This window comes from Cetorhinus maximus, chromosome 34, assembly GCF_964194155.1.
Source record: "Cetorhinus maximus chromosome 34, sCetMax3.hap1.1, whole genome shotgun sequence".
Classification (NCBI taxonomy): Eukaryota; Metazoa; Chordata; class Chondrichthyes; order Lamniformes; family Cetorhinidae; genus Cetorhinus; species Cetorhinus maximus.
The window spans coordinates 9799456-9826526 of NC_135912.1; the positions used below are offsets into that span (position 1 = coordinate 9799456).

General features: G+C 48.6%; 1 pseudogene; it reads right to left on the reverse strand.

The window, feature by feature from the left end:
- Window positions 1-1951: 1951 nt before the first annotated feature.
- Window positions 1952-13257, reverse strand: LOC144671718 (growth hormone secretagogue receptor type 1 pseudogene; annotated as a pseudogene).
- Window positions 13258-27071: the final 13814 nt, after the last annotated feature.

The following is a 27071-nucleotide window of genomic DNA, read 5'->3' on the forward strand; positions in this document are numbered from 1 at the left end:
CCTGGGTTCAAATCCCACCATGGAAGATGGTGGAATTTTAATTCAATCAAAAAAAATAATTGTTAATTGTCGTGAAAACCCTAATGTTCTTTAGGGAAGGAAATCTGCTGTCCTTAGACTTACATGTGACTCCAGACCAGACCCACAGCAATGTGGTTGACTCTCAAATGCTCCCTGAACAAGGGTATTTAGGGATGGGCAATAAATGCTGGCCCAGCCAGCGACACCCACATGTCCCATGAGCGAAAGATCGGAAGTGTTTCATCCAGAGCCACGTCCAAACCCCTCCAAACTGTTACATCACGAGGGGTTTGGGGGTTATGGAAGGCTGCAACAGGGCAGATAGATGCTGTTTTCGGTGGCTAAGTGGTCATGAATGAGGGCAAAGGGATACATGGGGTATCCAGAGGGTATGCAGAGATACAACAGAGAAGGAGAGTTGTAAGGCTGAAATAAAAACATAAACTGATGGAAAAACTCAGCAGGTGTGGCAGGAGATACAGAGTTAACATTTTGTGTCCATGTGACTCTTCAGAGTTTTTCCGGCATTTTCTGTTTTTATTTCAGGTTCCCAGCATCTGCAGTATTTTGCTTTCATCAGAGTGGTAAGGGTTGTGGCATTCACCCATGGGAGTAGAGGTTTACATTGAAACTATGCCTCATCTTTCAGAGTATGAAGGGACATGGAGCCAGTAAATGGAGCTGAGATATAGATCGGCCATTGGCGGAATGGTGAACAGGCTAGAGGGGCTGAATGGCCTCTTCGTCTTCCAATGTCAACATAGGAGCAGCTATAGGGCTCTGCTGGTGTCGTGTCCAAGTGCCACCTGCACTTTAGGAAGGATGTCCAAGGCCTGGGAGAGGGTGTGGAGGAGATTTCCCAGAATGGGACCAGGGATGAGGGACTTCAGTTCATGTAGAGAGACTGGAGAAGCTGGGGTTGTTCTCCTTGGAGAAGAGAAGGTTAAGGGGGGGGGATTTAATTCAAAATCATGAGGGGTTTTAATGGAAGAAATAAGGAGAAACTGCGACAGGAGGGTCAGTAACCAGAGGGACACAGATTGAAGATAAGTGGAAGAACCAGAGGGGGAGATGAGGAGAATATTTTTTCCACAGCGAGTTGTTGTGATCTGGAAGGTGTTGCCTGAAAGGGCGGTGGAAGCAGATTCAATAGGAACTTTCAAAAGGGAATTGGAGAAATACTTTGAAAAGAAAAAAAAAATAGCAGGGCTATGGGGGTAGTGGGATCAGCTCAACTGGTCAACTGGGATCAGCTCAACTGGCCAACTGGGATCAGCTCAAGTGGTCAACTGGGATCAGCTCAACTGGCCAACTGGGATCAGCTCAAGTGGTCAACTGGGATCAGCTCAAGTGGTCAACTGGAATCAGCTCAAGTGGCCAACTGGGATCAGCTCAAGTGGTCAACTGGGATCAGCTCAAGTGGTCAACTGGGATCAGCTCAAGTGGTCAACTGGGATCAGCTCAACTGGTCAACTGGGATCAGCTCAACTGGCCAACTGGGAGCAGCTCAAGTGGGCCAGTTCCAATTTTCATTGAAGAAAGCAGCCTTTGATGACTGATTTTTATTCCTGAGTACTTGTCAAACTCTTTCAAAGGCACAGGCACAGTGGGCTGAATGGCCTCCTGTGCTATCAATGTCAGTGACTCACAATAAGAGGGGTAGGTGGAGGAAGAGAAACGTGACCGGTGGAACCTGCATGTGGGCAGTGGCGGGGGGGGGGGTGGTTGGAGCAATTGGCTCGCATGGAGGGGCCTGTTTTCATCCCGGAACAGCTGTGGATGAAGTCAGAATGCCGTCTAGAGCACACCAGGAACCGGATTCCTTTGATTTCACAACAGGATGTCCTGGCCAACAATTCCGTTTTGTGTCTGTATCCGCTGCTGTTCCTGTGGTTTTATTGAGTTCCCCTGTTGGTTTGGGCTCTGATTTTCAGACGGCACTTTCGGAGGCCCGGCACCATTGCTCCCTCTTGCTGTGGCCTGGGAGAGATGGCGTCCTGGTCCCCCTCCCTCTCCCGTTCCTCTGGCTCCCCACTGCTGGGCTCAACCCCAGCAGCTTCCCTGCTGTGGCCCTGTATTTGGCTGACATGAGGTTGTAGAGGAGGGGGTTGATGGCGGCGCTGAGGTAAAAGAGAGTGAAGGTGAGGGCATGGAGGCACTGGCTGACCACGTACATCTCTGCACTGCCCTCCATCAGCAGGAAGAGATTGCGCTCGACATGAAAGGGCAGCCAGCAGAGGACGAACACTAGAACGATAACAGCTGCAGGGAAACACAGACAGAGTTTACAGGTTTTTAGGGACTTCAGTAATGTTTCAACACTTCCCCCCCCACCACCCCTCCATGAAGATGATGGCTCTCTCACTGTCCTCTCCAGCACCTTGGACCCCCAGGCTGACAAGTCATTCCCACCCTGACCTACCGCTCTCGGTTGCTGAGAAACTAGGAGGCAGAACGTGGCTCGAGGGCCACTTCAGAGGCTTGAGTGCAGGGTCCAGGCTGCCGTTCTGAGTGCAGACCTGGTACTGAGGAGGATAATTCACCTCCTGACTCCCCAAAGCCTGTCCACCATCTACAAGGCACAAGTCAGGAGTGGGATGGAATACTCCCCACTTGCCTGGATGAGTACAGCTCCCACAACACTCAAGAAGCTCGACACCGTCCAGGACAAAGCAGCCCCGCTTGATTGGCACCACATCCACAAACATTCACTCCCTCCACCACCGACGCACAGTAGCAGCAGTGTGTTTACCATCTACAAGATGCACTGCAGGAACTCACCAAGGCTCCTTCAACAGCACCTTCCAAACCCACGACCACTACCATCTAGAAGGACAAGGGCAGCAGACACATTGGAACATCACCACCTGGAAGTTCCCCTCCAAGCCCCATCCTGACTTAGAAATATATCGGCCGTTCCTTCACTTTCGCTGGGTCAAAATCCTGGAACTCCCTCCCTAACAGCACTGTGGGTGTACCTACACCACAGGGACTGCAGCGGTTCAAGAAGGCAGCTCACCAGCCCCTTCTCAAGGGGCAATTAGGGATGTGCAATAAATGTTGGCCCAGCCAGCGAAGCCCACACCCCGTGAACATATAAATAAAAAGAAATGCACTGAGGGAGTGCTGCATGGTTGCAGGAGAAGTGTCTGCCATAGGGCAATAAACCAAGGGCCCATCTGCTGCTTCAGGATCATACGGCCGCAATTGGGAGCAGAGCAGGAGGGTTCTCCATGATGTCCTGGAGTCTAATGTTTCTCCCTCAGGTCACCGTCACTCAAACAGCTCACCTGGTCATGGTCACATTGCTGTTTGTGGGATCTTGCTGTGCGCAAATTGGTTTCCTACTTTACAACAGTGAGCAGACCGCATTGGCTGTAAATGACTTGGAGGACGTGAGAGACACTATAAAGCAACATCCTTTCACCCTGGTTCTCACCGAACTCGGCACTTATCCAGCACTGAGCGTGATGTGAAAGGATGTTCACTGGCTGGGAGCTGACATGACCCATGTCACCAAATACTTCATTTGCACCCTGCCCTCTTTTCCAAATGGATTGCTCCAGGGCGTGATGTCAGAGGTGGAACGAATCATGCGAAGAGATCCAAGCCCCATGATGTCATCGGCGGCATGGTCCACTTTCAGGGGGGAGCAGAGGGGGGGCAACTTGAGCTTGGTGGGAGATGCTTTTCTGAGGTTCATGGCCCTGGAGTCTGATCATTTTCCCACGGCTGCTGCTGCCTCCTCACTCTGTGTCCACACATGGAGTGCGCCCATGAGGAGGGCCAAATAAACTTTCCTACAGGCTCATTTGACCAGTTGTAACCTCATAAGGCACAGATGGCTCGTCCAACCCTACTTTGCGCTCATTAAAGTGAAAGCAGGGTTGCCAACTCGGCTTGGAGGGATTCCTGGAGGCTTCATCACATGACCAATTGCCCCAGCGCCTTCTCCCCCGCCATTGGTCGCCCAACATGCCCATCCTCATGATGTCCCGCCTACTCACCAACAATTGGACAGCGAGCAGGTTCACTGATACCCAACTGGATGACTCTCAGCCCTTTCCCCATTATTCTTATAAGAAATAAGAAACGTGTTTAAATAAAATAAAACACTAATTTTAATCCCACCGTGATTATTTTGCGGACTGTTCATTTTCAACTCCTGAAGACATCAAACCAATTCTGGAGGGTAATTGGCAATCATAAGTCAAAGATGAAAGTTTTGGAGAATGAGACACTCTTGGGCAGCGAGAATCCCATCTAACACTCCCAGGACAGGTACAGCACGGGGTTAGATACAGAGTAAAGCTCCCTCTACACTGTCCCCATCAAACACTCCCAGGGCAGGTACAGCACGGGGTTAGATACAGAGTAAATCTCCCTCTACACTGTCCCCATCAAACACTCCCAGGACAGGTACAGCACGGGGTTAGATACAGAGTAAAGCTCCTTCTACATCGTCCCCATCAAATACTCCCAGGACAGGTACAGCACGGGGTTAGATACAGAGTAAATCTTCCTCTACACTGTCCCCATCAAACACTCCCAGGACAGGTACAGCATGGGGTTAGATACAGAGTAAATCTCCCTCTACACTGTCCCCATCAAACACTCCCAGGACAGGTACAGCACGGGGTTAGATACAGAGTAAAGCTCCTTCTACACCGTCCCCATCAAACACTCCCAGGACAGGTACAGCACGGGGTTAGATACAGAGTAAAGCTCCTTCTACACTGTCCCCTTTGACATTCATGAAGTATAAATTGTTTTGATGAATCTGTCATGTGACCGAGCAACATTCTCGCTATTTGAAATCGGCCTAAAGGACTTCGCATCAATGAAATTCAGTCTTGAAGTGTAGTCACTGTTGTAACGTAGGGAATGCTGCAACCAATTTCCACACAGCAGGATCCCACAAACAGCAATGTGGTAAATGACTGGACCATCTGGTTTGTTTGTGATGTTTGAGGGGTAAATGAAGGCTCTTGTGACTGTGGATAGCTTTCCCTGCTCCCGTTCAAAATCGTGGCCCTGGCATCTTCTAGGCGCAACTTGAGGGGGCATTTGTCCAATCGAAAAGCCAGTCCCTCCGACAGTGCCGCACCCCCTCAGTATTCCAATGGGAGTGTCGGCCTGGAGTATGGGCTCAAGTCTATGTAACGGGCATTGAACCCACCGCCTTCTGGTTCATAGGCGAAAATGCTAACCGCTGGCACCAAGACCTACACAAAGTGATTCACTTCCTGACCTTACTCAAAATGGCTGACTGGTGGCAACGATTATGACCTCACTGTACGACTAATATGGAGTCTAGCCACTGAGATTGGGCGTTGAATGAAATGAAAATTTAGGCCCTCTGACCTTCAACCCTCACACCACATTACCTACCACCCAGTCCCCATGCCAACTAACGTCAACCCATGCCCCTCACCCATGCCTATGACCCATGCCAACTTAATGCCAACTCATGCCTACCCATCTGCCAGTTTTTGCCCTTACACCCTCCATGCCAACTCACCATGGGCCAGAACTTTGCCCCACGATGAGATTAAATACAATAAAGGATTAAATACCTGTTTCAGCCTTTACTATGTTAAAAAAAATCACTCCATTCATGAAAGTCCATTCAAAACTTTTAAATCCCCCCAGGTACTTAATCCAATGTAAAATAAACAGACTTGTATTTATAACCCCATATCAAAGACTGCTAATTCTTTAGTACCCCTTTTTGACCTGTCAATCAAACTATGAACTTATAGTCCCCCTTCTGAGATAAATGTAGGTTGTGGAAAGCAGTTGAATCTAATAATGACTTAATGTTAGCGCATAGGGTAAAGTGAACAAACAGCTACTGTAAGTGCTAGGATCATAGAATCAAAGAATGGTTATAGCACAGAAGGAGGCTATTTGGCCCATCCGTGCCTGTACTGGCTCTCTGAAGTAGCACTTCACCTAGTGTCATTGCCCCTTCTCCCTATATCCCAGCACATTCTTCCTTTTCAGATAATAATCCAATTCCTTTTTGCAAGATGATCCTGCCTCCCCCACACTCTCAGGCAATGCATTCCAGGTCCTAACCACTCGATTGACCCTGTCTCCACCACACTCTCAGACAGTGCATTCCAGACCCTAACCACTCGATTGACCCTGTTTCCACCACACTCTCAGACAGTGCATTCCAGACCCTAACCACTCGATTGACCCTGTCTCCACCACACTCTCAGGCAGTGCATTCCAGATCCTAACCACTCGATTAACCCTGTCTCCACCACACTCTCAGACAGTGCATTCCAGATCCTAACCACTCGATTGACCCTGTTTCCACCACACTCTCAGGCAGTGCATTCCAGATCCTAACCACACGATTGACCCTGTCTCCACCACACTCTCAGACAGTGCATTCCAGATCCTAACCACTCGATTGACCCTGTCTCCACCACACTCTCAGACAGTGCATTCCAGACCCTAACCACTCGATTGACCCTGTTTCCACCACACTCTCAGACAGTGCATTCCAGATCCTAACCACTCGATTGACCCTGTCTCCACCACACTCTCAGACAGTGCATTCCAGATCCTAACCACTCGATTGACCCTGTCTCCACCACACTCTCAGACAGTGCATTCCAGATCCTAACCACTCGATTGACCCTGTCTCCACCACACTCTCAGACAGTGCATTCCAGATCCTAACCACTCGATTGACCCTGTCTCCACCACACTCTCAGACAGTGCATTCCAGATCCTAACCACTCGATTGACCCTGTCTCCACCACACTCTCAGACAGTGCATTCCAGGTCCTAACCACTCGTTGCGTGAAAGAGTTTTTCCTTATATCACCGTTGCTTCTTTTGCCAATTCCCTTACTGCTGTATTTCTCTATCCTTCTACAAATGTGAACAGTTTCTCTCTTATCTACTCAACCCAAAGCCCTCATGATTTTGAACACCTCTATCAAATCTCCTCTCAGCCTTCTCTTCCCCAAGCAGAACAGTCCCAACCTCTCCAATCTCTCCAATCTATCCACATGACTGAAGTTCCTCATCCCTGAAACCATTCTCATGAATCTTTTCTGTACTCCCTCTATTGTCTTCTCATTCCACCCAGAACTGGATGCAATACTCCAGTTGAGGCTGGGCCAGTGTTTTATACAAATTTAATGTAACCTCCTTGCTCTTGTATCCTATGCCCCATTAATAAAGCCCTAGATTATGTTTGCTTCATTAACCGCTCTCTCAACTTGTCCTGCCCCTTCAATGATTTATACACAAACACACCCAAGTCCCTCTACTCCTCCACCCTCTTTAAAGTTGCACCATTTATTTTAGTCTGTCTCTCCACGTTCTTCCTACCAAATTTCACACTTCTTTGCATTAAATTTCATCTGTCATTTATCTGCTCAGTCCACCAATCTGTCTACATCCTTCTAAACTTCTGCACTATCCTCCTCACAGTTCACAACTCTTCTAAGACATATGTTAGCCACTACTCTCTGTTTCCTCTCACTCAGCCTTTTATTCTATGAGCTATAACTTTGTTCACAAGTCTGTCGTGTGGCACTGTATCAAAGGCTTTTTGGAAGTCCATATACACCACATTAACAGCATTGCCCTCATCGACCCCCCCGTTACCTCGTCAAAAAACTCCAGCAAGTGACTGTTAATTTTGTCCCGAATTATTGTTTCCAGAAGCTTCCGCATGGCCGAAGTTAAACTGCCTGGCCTGTAGTTGCTGGGCTTATCCTGTTCCTGAACTAGAACAAGCATTTGCAAAGCTCCAGTCCTCCAGCACCACCCTTCTATCTATCAGTTTGTGGGTACATTCTGGATACTGACCACTCATTGCATCAAAAAGCTTTTCCTCATGTTGCCTCTGGTTCACAGACTCACAGAATTGCCATAGCACAGAAGGAGGCCATTCGGCCCATTGTGTCTGCACCAGCTCTCCACAAGAGCAACTCACCTTGTTTTTTATTCTTTTAGGGAATGTAAGCTTTGCCGGCTGGGCAAATCCCACCCCTCATTGCCCCTTGAGAAGGTGGGGGTGAGCTGCCTTCTTGAACCTCTGCAGTCCATGTGGTGTAGGTACACCCACAGCGCTGTTAGGGAGGGAGTTCCTGGATTTTGACCCAGCGACAGTGAAGGAACGGCCGATATATTTCCAAGTCAGGATGGTGAGGGACGTGGAGGGGAACTTGCAGGTGGTGGTGTTCCTATGTAACACCTTCTAGGTGTTAGTAAGGGGGGCTCTGCATGGTGGACAGGGCTGGTTTGTCGTTATCGTTTCTGGTTCCTAGGTCGATGGTGGGTGGTCTGTCCGGTTTCATTGCTTTTGATTGACTTTTTAGCAGTTTGATACAACTGAGTGCCTTGCTCAGCCATTTCAGACGGCATTTCAAAGTCAACCACATGACTGTAGATCTGGAGTCACAGATAGGTCAGACCAGGTAGAGGTGGTTAGACTTCATTCCCTAAAGTGAAGCAGGTGGGTTATGACCATGATTAACAATGGTTTCATTGAATTCAAATTCCACCATCCACCATGGAAGGATTTGAACGCGGGCCCCCAAAGCGGTCTCTGAGTTACTAGACCAGTGACAAGATCACTATGTCACCAACTCCACCCATTTATCCACTACCTCCCAAACACTGCACATCCTTCCTTTTCAGATAACGAATTCCCTTTCGAATGCTTCAATTGGCCCTGTCTCCACCACACTCTCAGACAGTGCATTCCAGATCCTAACCACTCGATTGACCCTGTCTCCACCACACTCTCAGACAGTGCATTCCAGATCCTAACCACTCGATTGACACTGTCTCCCCCACACTCTCAGACAGTGCATTCCAGACCCTAACCACTCGATTGACCCTGTCTCCGCCACACTCTCAGACAGTGCATTCCAGATCCTAACCACTCGATTGACCCTGTCTCTACCACACTCTCAGACAGTGCATTCCAGATCCTAACCATTCGATTGACCCTGTCTCCACCACACTCTCAGACAGTGCATTCCAGACCCTAAACACTCGATTGACCCTGTCTCCACCACACTCTCAGACAGTGCATTCCAGACCCTAAACACTCGATTGACCCTGTCTCCACCACACTCTCAGACAGTGCATTCCAGATCCTAACCACTCAATTGACCCTGTCTCCACCACACTCTCAGGCAGTGCATTCCAGACCTCGACGTTGTGCTTTTTCTTTTGCCAATCAAATTAAATTGGTGTTTGCTGGATATTGAATCTGCATCTGTTGGAAACTGTGAGCAGATTCTTCTCCTGATGCCTAAGGTTCCGGCTTGGCAGGACCGGTGGTTTATGACACTTGGCTTAGAGGCGGAGTCTCTGGCAGCCAGCGAATTAAATCTGCAGAGGCGAGGCCCCCAGCCAATCAGGTGACGGGGAGGGGCAGGAAACGTTCGGCCTCTCTGTTACCTCGCAGGGATTAAGGTCTGGGCACCGTATTTAAATGGCAGCCAGACAGCCAACCAGTCCCTGCCATCCAGCAGTGGCTGCTCATGACCAGCTTGTAATCTCCCGATATGTCATGGCCCCTCCCCCCATCTTTGGATCATCACCACTGCCCTTCCCCACCGTCCCCCCCCACCCATCCCCCTCTCACGCTCCCTCCCTGGCTCTCTGGAAGTGGAAGTCACCACCCTGCACCTTTCCCCAGTCACTTTTGACCTTCCCTCCTTCACCTTCGACCCTTACTCCATTGTCCTTGCCCCGTCTTCGGTGACCCTCGACCCCCCCAGCCACCCCCCATCACTCTTGGCCAGCTATTGTTGACCCTTGAGTGTCACCCTGTCACCATCAGTCAAACCTCTGGCACACTGGGGTTCAGACAGGAAAGTTGAAACCACAATCAGATCTGCCATGTTCTCATCGCATGTCTCGAGGGGCTGAATGGCCTCCTCCTGCTTCTAATCCTTGTGTCCTTGCGATCACACTGGAACTGTCTCCCTTACTCCCAGCCTGCCATCCATCATCGTCAACCCTCCCTCCATCCTCATTGACCTGCCCTCGGTCAGCCTCGACTCTCAGGACTTGACCATTGACCTTCCTGTGTGCCCCCTTGGTCAGCCATGGCCTGTTAGAACCATAGAACCATAGAACACTACAGCACAGAAAACAGGCCATTGTTGCCCTATCACAGCCGCAGCCCCATCTCAAAGCATCCATGTCCCCTCTCTCCCGGGTCCAACCAAGATCCCCACTCAAGGAAAGCCACTCCTCCTCACTCCAGAACCACCCGGAAGCAGACCTCACCCGCTGCACGCCACCTTTAACCAGTGGTGAACCTGAAGGTGTGTATGTGTCAATTGCTGCATGTTGAATTGAAAAGGTACAATTTAATCGGTCCAGTTTGCATTTCAATGCGTAAATGTGTGTTAAATGTGTTTAAAATAGGTTCCTGCTGCTTGCTGTCGGGAAATTCAATCCACTCTCAACCTGCCGTCAACTTCATTTTATTCCAATGCCAGGAAACTGGCTTTTTGTCTTCCGCTCTGTTCAGTTTCCACCCCATCAGCCTTGCTCCTGCTCCCCGAGCCCTTTCGCAGGTTTCTGCCCAGCTTCCCTCTATTTACTGTATCTAAACCCTCCACGATTTTGTTCACCTCTTTTCAACCACCACTTTGTCTTCTCTCCTATCAGGAGAGTCATTTCTAATCCAGTCTATGCATATTAACGGTAATTGCGGGAAAAAAAAACGCTGCTAAATCTCTCCTGTACCCTCCCCAAAGCCCCCATCCCTATTCTAAAGTCTGATGTGCAGAACCTGCACACAGGAGTCCAGGGAACTCTTTGAGACAAATGGCTGGGTTAGAATCGTGGTAACGTTGTGGGACTTTTCAGCCTGAGGCCTAGTGCAATGAATCTGTGAGATAGGAGCTGAAGTGACAATTTGTAAACTGAATCCATTTGATGAAGGAACCTGAAATGCAGAGTTAGTTTCAGTAATCGTGGCCGTGAAGCTAACTCTTATTGTTAAACCCCCTTCTGGTTCACTAGCATCCTCCAGGAAGGATGTCTGCTCTCCTTACCCGGACTGACCTACACGTTAACTCCAGGTAGCCACAGCAATGTCTGCACTGACTGTCTGAATGAGCATTGTGTGGCACTCAGTGCCATTGCCCTGCCTTTTCCCAGTACCCCTGCACATTGTTTCTATTCAAAAAATCGCCTAATGCCCTCTTGAATGTCTTAATTGAACCTGCCTCCACCACACTCCCAGGCAGTGCGTTCCAGACCCGAACCACTCGCTGTGTGAAAAACAATTTTCTGACGTCACATTTGCTTCTTTTGCAAATCACTTTAAGCCTGTTCCCCCTTGTTCGTGATCCTTTTACAAGCAGAACAGCTTCTCCCTATCTACTCTGTCCAACCCCCTCACCATTTTGAACATCTCTATCAAATCTCCTCTTAGCCGTCTTCTCTCCAAAGGAGAACAGCCCCAACTTCTCCAATCTGTCCTCATAGCTGAAGTTTTTCATCCCTGGAACCATTCTTGTAAACCTCTTATGCACTCTCTCCAATGTGTTCACATCCTTCCTGAAATGTGGCACCCAGAACTGTACACAATATTCCAGCTGAGGCCTAATTTATATAAGTGTCTTATATAAATTCAGCATAACCTCCCTGCTCTTGTACTATATGCCCCTATTAATAAAGCCCAGGATACTATATGCTTTATTAGTTGCTATCTCCACCTATCCTGCCACTTTCCATGATCTATGCACATATACACCTAGGTCTATCTGCTCCTGCATCCCCATCAAAATTTCACCTCTTATTTGATATTGTCTGTCCATGTTCTTCCTACCAAAATGCATCACCTTACACTTGTCGGCATTGAACTTCATCTGCCACCTACCTGTCCACTCCACCAACTTGTCTATGTCCTTATGAAGCTCTACACTGTCCCCCTCACAGTTTACAACACTCCTAAGCTTTGTATCATCGGCAAACTTTGAAATTGTCCCCTGCACACCAAGATCTAGATCATTAATGTATATCAGGAAAAGCAAGAGTCCCAATACTGACCCCTGGGGAACTCCACTACAAACCTTCCTCCAACCCAAAAAATATCCATTGACCATTACTCTCTGCTTCCTGTTACTCAGCCAATTCTGTATCCACGTTGCTACTGTCCCTTTTGTTCCATGAGCTCTAATTTTTCTCACAAGACTCTTGTGTGGCACTGTATCCAATGCCTTTTGGAAGTCCATGTGCACCACATCAACAGCATTCCCCTCATCGACCTTCTCTGTTACCTCTTCCAAAAGCTCTAGCAAGTTAGTTAACCCCTTTAGAAATCCACGCTCTTCCTAATCAACCCACATTTTTCCCAGGGGACGCATTTGGATCTGTCATCGGCGGGCTTGAGAACCTTAACCACTCCTTCATCGCAAGCGGGATGTCTTTACCAGATGCCCTGGAAGCAAAGAGGTGCAGCCGGCGGTGCGGTTGGTAATGAGGCTGCTTACCCAGCATTTTGACCGTGTGCCGGTTACCCCTGTCGGGGCACGTCCTCCTTCTCCTCCACAGCTTGCGTCCGATTAACCCATACAGGACTGTGAGGCAGCAGGCCGGCAGAAAGAAGTAGAGGCTGGAGAGCCAGAGCATGGCGCTGAGGAGGCCCGAGCGCAGGCCGTGCTCGGTGCACCTGCACTCGCTGGTCTGGGCGGGGTCGGTGCTGTTCTCGAACTCCACCCCGACCAGAGCCACCACTGGCCCGGCACTGGCCAGCGCCACTGCCCACAGGGCCAAAATGACGCCCTTCACCCTTGACCTGGTGACCAGGACCTTGGCCCTGAGGGGGAAGCAGACAGCCACGTACCTCTCCACGCTCAGGGCGGTGATGTGGAGCGTGGAGCTGAATGTGCAGCCCTCGCTGACAAACTGGGGCAGCTTGCAGAGGAGGGAGCCCAGGCGCCAGGGGCCACGTTTCCAGGACTTGTACAGGTCGAGGGGCATGCACATGAAGATCAGGAGGTCCGACAGGGCCATGCTGGACAGGTACAGGTTGGTGGTGGTCTTCATCTCCCTGTAGCCGGCCACCAGGAGGATGGTGATGACGTTGCCCACCACCCCGACGGCGAAGAGCAGGACGCAGACCACCGTCATGGCGACCAGGGCGGGCAGCGGCAGGAGGCCTGGCGCGACGTCGCGGACCAGCGGCGAGCTGGCATTTTCGGGGTGAGCGGGCAACAGGCCCTTCATTTCGAGACGCGGTCAGTCCGTGCCCCCTGAACCAGTCACTCCCAACCTCCAGCACGCCAATGACCTGTGCATCACCCGAAGCCTAATCGAGCAGGCCGGGAACCTTCACAGCCAGGAAGACAATCCAAACAGGCCGCATCGTTCGATGCTTTTCAATCCTGACACTCCCACGTAAAACACCTCCCAGGGTTTAATTATCATTCTTCAGACATTGGCCTGCGAAGAGATAGTTTGGGTTAATCCACGAATTGAAAAAACCAAATCAAAACAAAAAACATTGACTTGATTAATAGTTCAATGAGGTTTATTATTCCAAGAATGCAATTTAAAACAAAACCAGGCCCACAAAACACATTCTTAAACAGGAAGGATTCTTTGTTCCCAAGAAGAGTCATAAGGGCCCGAAATGTTAACTCTGTTCCTCTCTCCACAGATGCCGCCAGACTCGCTGGGCTTTTCCAGCATTTCCCGTCTTTATTTTGGAATTCTCGGGGACGGGAAGAAGACAGGGCGGGCTCTCTTGGTCAGTTTTGGTCAGTGACAGGGCAGGAGGGACTGGAGTTTCACCAGGGAGGCTGGAGACTTGAGTCAGGAAATCTGGAATTTAAAAAACTTTTACTCTGGGGTGGAGGGGAGTGGGGGAGAGTGGAGGTGGGGGGGTGGGGAGTGGGGGGGTGGGGTGGAGGGGAGTGGAGGGGATTGGGGGGGGAGTGGGGGGGGTGGGGGGTGTGGAGATGAGTGGGGGGATGGGGGGGTGATTGAGTTGTCCCCTCTACCCGCAGAGGCCGTCCAGAGGTGGCCACCGAGGCAGGCGAGTGCTGAGTGTTAGAAGGGCCCACGTTTGTTTTCTGCACATTTGAATAAGAGACTCTCTAAACCTCACTCTCACACCCTCCACCTGCCCCTCCCATAACCCCTCATGCCCCCACATGCCAACCCCATTACCCCTCATACCCTAGAATAAATTCAATTTTACCTATATCCCCTATCAGGAAGATATAATAATTCTCATAATGTTATTGGAATTTATTGTAAAATAGAGTAACAGTGGAATGTGTCTATTGTCTGTGTGTGTGTGTGTGTGTGTGTCTGTGTGTGTGTGTCTGTGTGTGTGTGATTGTGTGTGTGTCTGTGTGTGTGTGTCTGTGTGTGTCCGTGTATCTTTGCGTCTGTCTGTGTGTGTGTCTGTGTGTGTGTGTGTCTGTGTGTGTGTGTCCGTCCGTGTATCTGTGTGTGTGTCTGTGTGTGTGTGTGTGTGTGTGTCTGTGTGTGTGTGTGTGTGTGTGTCTGTCTGTCTGTGTCTGTGTGTGTGTGTCTGTGTGTGTGTGTCTGTGTGTGTCTGTGTGTGCGTGTCTGTGTGTATGTGTGTCTGTGTGTGTCTGTGTGTGTTTGTGTCTCTGTGCGTGTGTCCATGTGTGTGTGTCTGTGTGTGTGTCCATGTGTGTGTGTATCTGTGTGTGTGTCTGTGTGTGTGTGTGTCTGTGTGTGTGTGTGTGTCTGTGTGTGTGTGTGTGTGTGTCTGTGATTTAACTGAATTAGAGGCAGCTAGTCTGGGTGCTTTGATCTAAGAAGAGAGTTTAGGTTTGAAATGTTAATTAGATAAACATGGGGAAGTTTAGGAACATGGGTATCAAGGGAACATTTGCGTTTTGAAATAAAGCAGACTAGATTGTTTTCAATGTGTCACCTAGCCAAGTGAAGTTTAGAGACAGTGTGTTCATTTTTCCCAAATATTACTGGTAAAACTTAGCGCTATGAGAGGGTTTTATTATCAGAGAGATAAAGCCAAAGACATAGTGGAACAATGGGTATTTGCATTCAAAGAGGAAATTAAGTATAAAGAAGGAGCAAGGTCTGTGTGTAAGGGAAGGCATTTTAAAGATCTTAAAAGTGTGTGAAAAAGCCTTCAGTATCTATGCCCCAAGCTGCTGTCTTCAAAGGACTGAAGTTAAGAAAACTCGCTTGGAAGTCAACTTGTTCAGGGCATCATGTTTCTTTACCTGGGCCTTTTAAAATCTATGTGCCTCACTGTTGCCTTAATGCAAGTGTGACTGGGAGTCAGATTGATAAAGGGATTTAGAAATTATCATCATAGCAATTTGGAGATCTAAGTATGCATTTAAAATCATTTCTTCTATTGATAAATGTTTAATCTAGTTTTGTAAAAACCTATTCTAAATTGGGGGAAGGCCGATTTTATTAAGATCAGATATGATTTGGCCAGAGTGGACTGGGAGCAGCTACTTTTAGGTAAATCTGCGTCAGAGCAGTGGGACTCATTCAACAAGGGAATAGTGAGAGAGGCCGACATATTCCAGTAAAGACAAAGGGTGGGACCAACAAATCTAGGGAACACTGGATGTCAAGGGACATACAGGATTGGATAAAGAGAAAAAGGGAAGCTAATGGCGGATACCGAGGGCTCAAAACAGCGGAAGCCCTTGAGGAGTATAGAATGTGTAGGGGGGAACTTAAAAAGGAAATTAGGAGAGCAAAAAGGGGGCATGAAAAAACATTGGCAGGTAAAATAAAGGAAAATCCAAAGTTATTTTACAAGTACATTAAGAGTAAGAGGATAACTAGGGAAAGAGTAGGGCCCATTAAGGACCATAGTGGTAATTTGTGTGTGGAGCCAGAAGACGTAGGTAAGGTTCTAAATGAATACTTTGTGTAGGTGTTCACAAGCGAGAGGGACGACGTGGGTATGAAAATCAGGCAGAAGGACTGTGATATAATTAAAGAAATTAGCATAGAAAGGGAGGAGGTTACAAGTGGCCTGGCAGGTTTAAAAGTAGATAAACCTCCAGACCCAGATGAAATGTATCCCAGGCTGTTGAGTGAGGCAAGGGAGGAGATAGTAGGGATGCTGGCAATAATTTTCAACACCTCTCTAGCCACAGGAGAGGTGCCAGAGGACTGGAGGACAGCCAATTTGGTACCATTATTCAAGAGGGGAGGAAGGGATAAACTAGGGAACTACAGGCCAGTCAGTCTAACCTCAGCAGTGGGGAAACTATTGGAAGCAATTCTGAGGGACAGAATTAATCTGCACTTGGAGAGGCAGGAATTAATCAAGGGCAGTCAGCATGGTTTTGTTAAGGGGAGGTCATGTCTGACCAATTTGATTGAATTTTTCGAAGAGGTGACCAGGTGTGTAGATGAGGGCAATGCATTTGACGTTGTCTACTTGGACTTCAGCAAGGCTTTTGATAAGGTCCTGCATGGGAGACTGATAATGAAGGTAAGAGCCCATGGGATCCAAGACAATTTGGCAAATTGGATTCAGAATTGGCTGAGTGGCAGGAAGCAGAGGGTGATGGTCGAGGGGTATTTTTGTGACTGGATGCCTGTGTCCAGTGAGGTTCCACAGGGGGTGGTGTTGGGTCTCTTGCTGTTTGTGGTATATATAAACGATTTAGACTTGAATGTAGGAGGGTTGATCAGTAAGTTCGCAGATGACACGAAAATTGGTGGGGTGGTAAATAGTGAGGAGGATAGCCTTAGATTACAGGAGGATATAGACAGGCTGGTCAGATGGGCTGATCAGTGGCAAATGGAATTTAATCCTGATAAGTGTGAGGTGATGCACTTGGGCAGGGCAAACAAGGCACGGGAATACACGATGAATGGTAGGACCCTGGGAAGTACCGAGGATCAGAGGAACCTTGGTCTGTATGTCCACCGGTCCCTTAATGTAGCGGGACAGGTAGATAAGGTGGTTAAGAAGGCTTATAGGATACTTGCCTTTATTAGCCGAGGCATAGAATATAAAAGCAGGTAGGTTATGCTGGAAGTGTATAAAACGCTGGTTAGGCCACAGTTAGAGTATTGCGTGCAGTTCTGGAATCTGCATTATAGGAAGGATGTGATTGCACTAGAGAGAGTGCAGAGGAGATTTACCAGGATGTTGCCTGGGCTGGAGAGTTTTAGTTAGGAGGAGAGATTGGATAGACTGGGGTTATTTTCCCTGGAGCAGAGGAGGTTGAGGGGGCACATGATTGAGGTGTATAAAATTATGAAGGGCATAGATAGGGTAGACAGGAAGGAACTTTTCCCCTTGGTAGAGGGATTAATAACCGGGGTCATAGATTTAAGATAAAGGGCAGGAGGTTTAGAGGGGATGTGAGGAAGAATTCTTTCACCCAGAGGGTGGTGGGAGTCTGGAACTCACTGCCAGAAAGGGTGGTAGAGGCAGAAACCCTCATAACATTTAAGTAGCATTTGGATGTGCACTTGCGATACCCATGGCATACAAGGCTATGGGCCTAGTGCTGGAAAATGGGATTAGAATAGTTAGGTACTTGTTTGACCGGCGCAGACTCGATGGGCTGAAGGGCCTTTTTCTGTGCTGTGACCTCTATGACTCTCTAAGACTTGGTGGTCTTGTTACTACATAATTCAGGGTACCAATCTGAATACTTATACGAATTGCAAAACAAGTTGTGGCAGTTGTTTCAAGTTTCCCTTTGGGGTTTGATCAAGTCAGCATTTACCATCGGCTGTGCCATAACAACCCATGCTATCTCCACACCTCTTCATATCCCCATATTACCTCCATCACCCCCATACACCATGCCACATCCATGCCTCCAATGCCCATTGTGTCACTCCATGACCCAAACCTCCATTCCACCTCCATGTCTCCAAACCTCCAGGCTCCCTCCATAGCCACTCGCCCAGCATCCATTATGGGCAGACCTCAGAAGCCACATGGAGATGGAAACAATTTAAACCACTAGTGCTCTAAGAAAGTTCTCACTCATGCAATTGATGCTGAAAAAAAGAACTTTCGCTCATGAACCCCATTCAAAAAGTTTAAATCCCCTCAATTGGCCAATTTGTTGTAAAAACAAACACATTTGAATTCGCTAACCAAATCAAAGATAGCTAATCTATTAATAGCCTCTCAAAACTGTCAATCAAAATGTGAAATCAACCCTCCCCAGAGCTTTTGAAACTCAGCCAAACATTCATAATGGAATCAGCTGTAACAACAGCCTTTTGGAAGTGTCAAAAATTAAGTCTATTTTAACTGCAGGGACATTTGGATAACGGTCTTCTTTAAGCTGCACCAGATGGCCTGTCAACCAATGCACTCGAGCATCATGTGACTGCTTTGTTTACTCTAACTGATGGCTTCAGCCTGTGCTTTTTTTTTAAAAGCTGGGGATTGTCATTCCCAGAAGACATGAAGGAAAATAAATATATATATGTCTATATCATCCTGGCTACTTCATGAATTTATTATTATTTTTTAAATAGACAAAGGCTTTACACTGACTCAAACCTGACTAGCTACGGCTCACACAAAAGGAATTTCTAGCCTTCAGAAAACAGCAAGAATCTTGTTTTCTCTAAAGAGGCACTAATGCCCATGTGACTGCAGAATCCAAGGAAATGCACAAAGATCCTTTACATTTCTAAGACAGAGCGCTGACCAATGGGGATGATATGTTTGCGAGGTAAAAGGGGCCCTGAAAGTGCTGAAACCTATTAATGAATGAAGCATTAACCATCTACAAGATCCCAGACCAGGAATATACATCCTTTGTCCAAACCAAGGGGAAGAAGTGTGAGTTATGTCACATGACTCCCCCACCTCCCCCAAGCTGCTAGAGCCTGTAATATTGCCTTGTGGAGCTGAATCCAGGCAGTCTGCAATTGTCCATCAATAAAGCAGCAGTACAGATAGAGCTCTGTCCAGGTTTACATTGGCTGGCCCTCATCTACAGTTTTCTACTGGAACATTGGAACTTCTGCACCAGTGCCTACTGTAAGACTGATTCATCTCTACGTGCTTCTCCCATCATGGAAGTCATCACTACTGGAAAAGTGGATCACCCCCCCATCAGTTACAGCCCACTAACCTCTCTGAAGGAATACACCATCGGACTTTCGATTCTGGACCCTGGACTCAGTCTCTCTCTAAATTGCAGCTAGAATTTCAGGAGAGGGAAAGAGAGAGAGAGAGAAAGGGAAGCTCAGGAAAGAGAAAAAGAGACAGCAAAGGAATGGGAAAGGGAAAGAGAATTCCAGCTCCGAAGATTGGAAATGGAATTAGCAGCTCAAAGGGAGAGAGAGGCCCGACAATTGGAAGTGGCAACAGGAAATCTCTGTACCCAGTAGCATTGCCCTGTCCCCCCTAACCTGGAACTGCTCTCTGAGGCCCCCAAGTATGCAAGATTCCTTCCCAAATTCGAAGAGAGTGATGTGGAGTCGTTTTTTTATCCCACCTCCGAGAAAATTGCAAGGCAGCTGAAGTGGTCCTCAGAGACCTACATTTTTAATTCAAGGGCCGCTGCCTGGGAGAGCCCAAGGGGTCTACTCCATGCCTCCTCCTGAAGTGTCCCTAAATTATGAGCAGTCTAAGGCGGCTATCCTAACTGCCCACGAGTTAGTCCCGGCGGCACACTGCCAGCAATCCCGGAACACTCAAGAGGAGCCAACCCGAACCTACATCGGATTTGAACGGTTGAAACAAATCGCTTTCGACGGGGTGGGTAAGGTCCCTAAGCATCCCACACACTAGGGTTCCCTGAGCTGGTGCTGTCAGGAGTAATAAGACCACCAAGTCTCAGAGAGTCATAGAGGTCTACAGCACAGAAAGTTGCCTACCCTCCAACCTGTGGATACACCCAGAGGAGCAGAGAACCCTTCCCAGCCCAGGGGTGCAGCAGTGACCTCACCCATAGGCCTGGAAACCCAGGCAGACCCTTTCCAAGACCCTGAGCATTGGAAAGAGGAGAAGGGTGATCTAGAGGGGAGGGGGCTCCCCACCCAGAAAAGAAAAGGCAAAGAGGGTGCGAGAAGCAGCCCGAATGGGGAATTCCTGGCTTGTTCTCATTGCAACAAAATAGGCCATTCCGGACCTGATCGCTGGAGGTTGCGAGGCAAGACAGTTGGCCTAGTTGGGCTTCGCATGAGTAGTAGTCCCCTGAAGGACACCTCACTGGGTAATGCAGCAGGAGCTAGAGGCCCTCGCTGAAGAAACTTACCCCTTGGAGGGCACGGCACTCTGCGAGTCAGAGCCGGGCAAACTCCCAGAGAGTTTCCGGAGTTTTGCCCTTTCAGGAACAGTGTCCCTCAAAATGTGAGCAAGTCCGTGGTCCTGCTCCAGGGCACAGGGGGCCACTCGGTCCTTAATGTTGGAGGGAAACTGAACTTACCACCCTGAGCCCCCACCCTGAAGGCCAGAGCCCTGATCAGTGGAGTGGGAGGAGGGCCTGTACTTGGACTCCTCCAGAAGGTCCACCTAGAGTGTGACCTTGTTTCAGGCCCTGTTACACCAGGGATTGTCCCTAAGTTACCAGTGGCAGGAATCGGTTTTCCCCCTTGGGAGAGATTTGTCTGTCAGCCGGCGAATGAAAAGAGGCCCAGACCAAGCAGCGGAAATCTGCAGCAGGGCAGAGACCTCGAAAAGGCTCAGAGGCCTGAAAGAGTGAGAGAGCACCCATAGACCTCGAGCGAGAGCCACTCAAAGGGAACAAGGCCAAAAACCAGGCCAATATAATTAAACGGGGTCCCAGGGACGGCCCCTAGACTCTGAAATAGATTCTTCAAATTGAATAGGGACCAGGGAAGTCCTAGAACAGGGAAATAAATAGTGGGGGAGATGCCCCACGTAGCCAAACAGCCTGAAGGGAGGCAGATTGGTAAGCCTGGAAAGGAAAGGGTTAAGGACCTGCCTGAAGTATGGCTGGCAGAAACCTTCCTTCCGACATTAAAAAGGGACAAAGGGAGTTCCCAAGCCAATGGGCAGATAAGGTGCGATATGCCTCCCCCAGTCAAAAAGCCACAAGGGAGTGTAGCTGGAACTGCACCTCCACTTGAGGGCAGAAGAGTTCCAAGGGACATGGAACAAGTTAGGAGAGCACGTCCACCCCCCCACTCCAAAGACAATGGCCCCAACCAGGAAGCCATTGGCTGGCCTGGCTGGTGCCTTGATAGCGAATTTAAATCTGGATCAGAAAAGTTCCCAAACTGGCCCAGAAAGGGTGAGGGTGATGCCCCACTTAGTTGAAAAGGTACCAGGAGATACAGCAAGAGCTGACCATTCATCAGAGGGTAGTACTGTCCCAAAAGACACAACGCTTACCCCTCCCTAGCTGACCAGCAGAGGGACCTCAACCAGACTGGACCCCATGCTCAGCCACCATTCCGCAGAATTACAAGAGGGCCGGACAGAGTTAACCACCCCCTTTAAAATGATCCATAACCCCTCCCCACCAGGCTCCGGCCATGTAGCCATACCCGGTGTGAATGCAGGAGAGGCCTGGCCAGAAGGCCGTCTCCCTCTCATCCTGGCCCAGAAAGGCTAGGCCAAGTTCCGGGGCCAACTGCCCACCCGTTGCCATGCCAACCCAAAGCAGCCACCACCGCCGGAAGCTGGAACTCTCCAGTTGCGCTAGTGCCCTAGACAGATCCTGAACCGGAATCCCCTAGAGAGGCCAAGGTCCCTTTAAAACACCCCACTCTCCTGACCTTCAGCCGAACCCTAGTCTCTGGGTCTGAACAGATGAACCCCCAGTTTAGCAACATGGACAGGCAGGAGCTAGGCTGGACAAGAGCAGCTCAGCCCTTTGACCTCAGGGCCCAGCCCCCACGGAGTGAGATGTCCAGGGTCCCCCTGCGGATCGCCCAGGGCAGCTTGACCATCACTCACCACCCCCCCACCGAGTGCTAACCACCCTGTAAAACCCCCAGACCCTTTTGAGGATACTTAATCAGGATGTTGGACTGCCTGACCCCCAACAGAGGGAAGTCAGGACTCTGGCACCAAATAGACTTCCCCATGCAGATAAATCTCAAATCTCTTTTGAGTTGTAGTCACTGGCATAATGTAGACAATGTTATCAAATGGCAGAACAGGCTTGAAGGGCTGAATGGCCTATTCCTGCTCCTAATACATATGTTCACATGTCATTCAGGATGGGTGAGATGAACTGGGTTAGGCGGCCTCTGTTATCCATAATTATCTTGCAAACAGAGGGTGGACTCATGGATGGAATTCCGTTTATTTTGTTACTAATGAATGTTTCCTGTGAGCAGTCTTTGTGGGGTGAAATCACTAGGACAGGAGTGCTTAATGGGTTCGTAGTGAATCAGTAACCTATTTCACCTACCACATGATTCTCAAGAGTCTTTTCCATTGACTTAAATCTTGTCCTTTTGTCTACATGCCCATTATCCCACTCTTTCTTGGTGTTTTTATGAGTGTTTTTTAGGTATTGAAATACCGTGATAAAGTTGTGTTGCATAGTAGATAATGAAAATATATTGTAGTGAGAAGTAGCAATCAGCAGACTTGCTAATCAAGAAAACACAGATACAATTGTGAAGCATTCAGCCTTTGTCCTCTGGTCTCTTAAAAGTTGTACCATACAGAGACACCTGAGGGCTCCAACGCTTCTCACTGAAAGTGAAGCCCTGTGTCGTTCAATCATTCCACTTTGCTGTTCAACAGGCAGTTGATGTGAGATTACTGATAAAATGGAATTCAATTACACCCCTTGTATGAGATAATTATATTGAATAATATCATGCATTTAGACAGGAGAAAGTCTTCTAATTCTCCTACAGGTGGAAAAGATCTTGCGAAGTTTATCTGAGTTTCAAGTATTGAATCCTTCCCCCCAAATGTGAATTTATTGCCACCATGTCCATATGGTGCAATGAACAGAACATGTTAATGAGGCTGAGGCAGTCACCAAACCAGTGTTACCATCTGCACAGTGTTAAAATAACTAATGGGATCGATTCCTGTCAAATTAACAATATTGCATGATGCTGATAAAGCAAAGTTGGTACTCTCTGGTTTGTTTAATACTCATGATGGGATCACCTATAGGGTGCACACAAATGAACACTGCATTATATCATTGCTGCTCTTACTATTAATGGCCCATGCTGCATATATATTGGGCGATGTCAACAATGGCATTATCATTTTACTAGGGCCTTTCTGTGATTGGTGAATTGATTGGAAACTCTTGAAAGGGGGAAAATACTAAGTATGATTGAGGGGGAGCATTAACGGGTTGGAGGTGGGGGTGTGGGGATTATGGGGCCCGGAGAGGGGAGAAGCACCAAGGCCCATCATTTCTCTTCATGGGCCAGAGTAAAGCTGTATCTCACCGGGGCCATGGAGTTAGGTACAGAGTACAGCTCTCTCTACACTGTCCCATCAAGACACTGGTAAGGAAACAATCGGAAAAAATTCTGAGGGACAGGATTAATCTCCACTTGGAGAGGCAGGGATTAATCAGGGATAGTCAGCATGGTTTTGTTAAGGGGAGGTCATGTCTAACAAATTTGATTTAATTTTTCGAGGAGGTGACTAGTTGTGTAGGTGAGGGTAGTGCAGTTGATGTAGTCTACATGGACTTCAGAAAGGCTTTTGACAAGATCCTGCATGGGAGAATGGTCAGGAAGGTAAGAGTCCATGGGATCCAGGGCACTTTGGCAAATTGGATCCAAAATTGGCTTAGTGGCAGGAGGCAGAGGGTGATGGTCGAAGGTTGTGTTTGTGATTGGAAGCCTGTGACATGTGGTGTACCGCAGGGATCAGTGCTGGGACCCTTGCTGTTTGTAGTGTACATGAATGATTTAGATGTGAATATAGGAGGTATGATCAGCAAGTACGCAGATGACATGAAAATTGGTGATGTCATAAATAGTGAGGAGTAAAGTCTTAGATTACAGGATGATATAGATGGGCTGGTAAGATGGGCAGAGCAGTGACAAATGGAATTTAATCCTGAGAAATGGGAGCTGATGCATTTTGAGAGGACTAACACGGCAAGGGAATACACAATGAATGGTAGGACCCCAGGAAGTACAGAGGATCAGAGGGAGCTTGGTGTACATGTTCATAGATCCCTGAAGGCAGCAGCACAGGTAGATAAGGTGGGTAAGAAGGCATATGGGATACTTGCCTTTATTAGCCGAGGCATAGATAATAAGAGCAGGGAGGTTATGTTGGAACTGTATAAAACACTAGTTAGGCCACAGCTGGAGTACTGTGTGCAGTTCTGGTCGCCACACTATAGGAAGGATGTGATTGCACTGGAGAGGGTGCAGAGGAGATTCACCAGGATGTTGCCTGGGCTGGAGCGTTTCAGCTATGAAGAGAGACTGGATAGGCTGGGGTTGTTTCCCTTAGAGCAGAGAAGGTTGAGGGGGGTCCAGATAGGGGTAAACAAAATTATGAGGGGCATAGATGGGGTAGATAGGGAGAAACTTTTCCCCTCAGCGGAGGTGTCAATAACCAGGGGGCATAGATTTAGGATAAGGGGCAGAAGGTTTAGAGGGGATTTGAGGAAAAATGTTTTCACCCATAGGGTGGTTGGAATCTGGAACTCACTGCCTGAGGGGGTGGTAGAGGCAGGAACCCTCACTTTTATACATTTAAGAAGTATTTAGATGAACTTGAATCACCACCGGGCTATGGGCCAAGTACTGGAAAATAGGATTAGAATAGATAGGGTCTTGATGGCCGGCATGGAGATGATGGGCTGAAGGGCCTTTCTCTGTGATGTATAACTGTATGACTCCCAGGACAGCTACAGTACAGGGTTAGATACAGAGTAAAGCTCCCTCTTCACCATCCCCATCAAACACTCCCAGGACAGGTACAGCACGGGGTTAGATACAGAGTAAAGCTCCCTCTACACTGTCCCCATCAAACACTCCCAGGACAGGTACAGCATGGGGTTAGATACAGAGTAAAGCTCCCTCTACACTGTCCCCATCAAACACTCCCAGGATAGGTACAGCACGGGGTTAGATACAGAGTAAAGCTCCCTCTCCACTGTCCCCATCAAACACTCCCAGGACAGGTACAGCACGGGGTTAAATACAGAGTAAAGCTCTCTCTACACTGTCCCCATCAAACACTCCCAGGGCAGGTACAGCATGGGGTTAGATACAGAGTAAAGATCCCTCTACACTGTCCCCATCAAACACTCCCAGGGCAGGTACAGCACGGGGTTAGATACAGAGTAAAGCTCCCTCTACACTGTCCCCATCAAACACTCCCAGGACAGGTACAGCACAGGGTTAGATACAGAGTAAAGCTCCCTCTACACTGTCCCCATCAAACACTCCCAGGACAGGTACAGCACGGGGTTAGATACAGAGTAAAGCTCCCTCTACACTGTCCCCATCAAACACTCCCAGGACAGGTACAGCACGGGGTTAGATACAGAGTAAAGCTCCCTCTACACTGTCCCCATCAAACACTCCCAGGACAGGTACAGCACGGGGTTAAATACAGAGTAAAGCTCCCTCTACACTGTCACCATCAAACACTCCCAGTTGTGCTGTCTGTCGCTGCCATAGTGATGGGGTTGCAGCCCCATAACCCTCTTTATGGTCTTATTTTCCCCTCTTCCTTATCTTCCTCTCCCCTGTAAATCTTGACTCGAGTTTTGCTGATCCCTCTTTTGGGACTTCAGGTCAACAGCAAGTCTTCATGTGCGAGCATAGCTGATAACTGTAGACAAGCTATTCAACTATACAAAGCACGGCAGACCAACCCCATCGTAGAGAAAGCTCCCGACACGTATCACTTTGTCTGACCTCCTGGATTGGTTTTGATCCTCTGTGGGGATGGGACTATTATCTCCTCTATTGCCCTTGCATTTGCCCCTCTGACTAGCATTTATTGCCCATCCCTAATTGCCCTTGAGAACTGTGTGGCTGGCTCAGCTATTTCAGAGGGTATTCAAGAGTCAACCACATTGCTGTGGGTCTGGACTCACAGGTAGACCAGACCGGGTAAGGAGGGCAGATTTCCCTCACTAAAGAACATCAGTGAAGCAGATGGGTTTTTACAACAATCGACAATGGTTTCAGGTCATCATTAGACTTTCAACACAGGTTTTTAGAAATCAATTCAAATGTCACCATCTGCTGTAGTGGAGTGAATATCTTCAGATATTCATCCAATTCCCTTTCGAAAGCCTCGATTGACCCTGTCTCCCCCACACTTTCAGACAGAGCATTCCAGATCCTAACCACTCGATTGACCCTGTCTCCACCACACTCTCAGGCAGTGCATTTCAGACCCTAACCACTCGATCGACTCTGTCTCCACCACACTCTCAGACAGTGCATTCCAGATCCTAACCACTCGATTGACCCTGTCTCCACCACACTCTCAGACAGTGCATTCCACATCCTAACCACTCGATTGACCCTGTCTCCACCACACTCTCAGACAGTGCATTCCAGATCCTAACCACTCGATTGGCCCTGTCTCCCCCACACTCTCAGACAGTGCATTCCAGATCCTAACCACTCGATTGACCCTGTCTCCACCACATTCTCAGACAGTGCATTCCAGATCCTAACCACTCGATTGACCCTGTCTCCACCACATTCTCAGAAAGTGCATTCCAGATCCTAACCACTCGATTGACCCTGTCTCCACCATACTCTCAGGCAGTGCTTTCCAGATCCTAACCACTCGATTGACCCTGTCTCCACCACACTCTCAGACAGTGCATTCCAGACCCTAACCACACGATTGACCCTGTCTCCCCCACACTCTCAGGCAGTGCATTCCAGATCCTAACCACTCGATTGACCCTGTCTCCACCACACTCTCAGGCAGTGCATTCCAGATCCTAACTACTCGATTGACCCTGTCTCCACCACACTCTCAGGCAGTGCATTCCAGACCCTAACCACTCGATTGACCCTGTCTCCACCACACTCTCAGGCAGTGCATTCCAGATCCTAACCACTCGATTGACCCTGTCTCCACCACACTCTCAGACAGTGCATTCCAGATCCTAACCACTCGATTGACC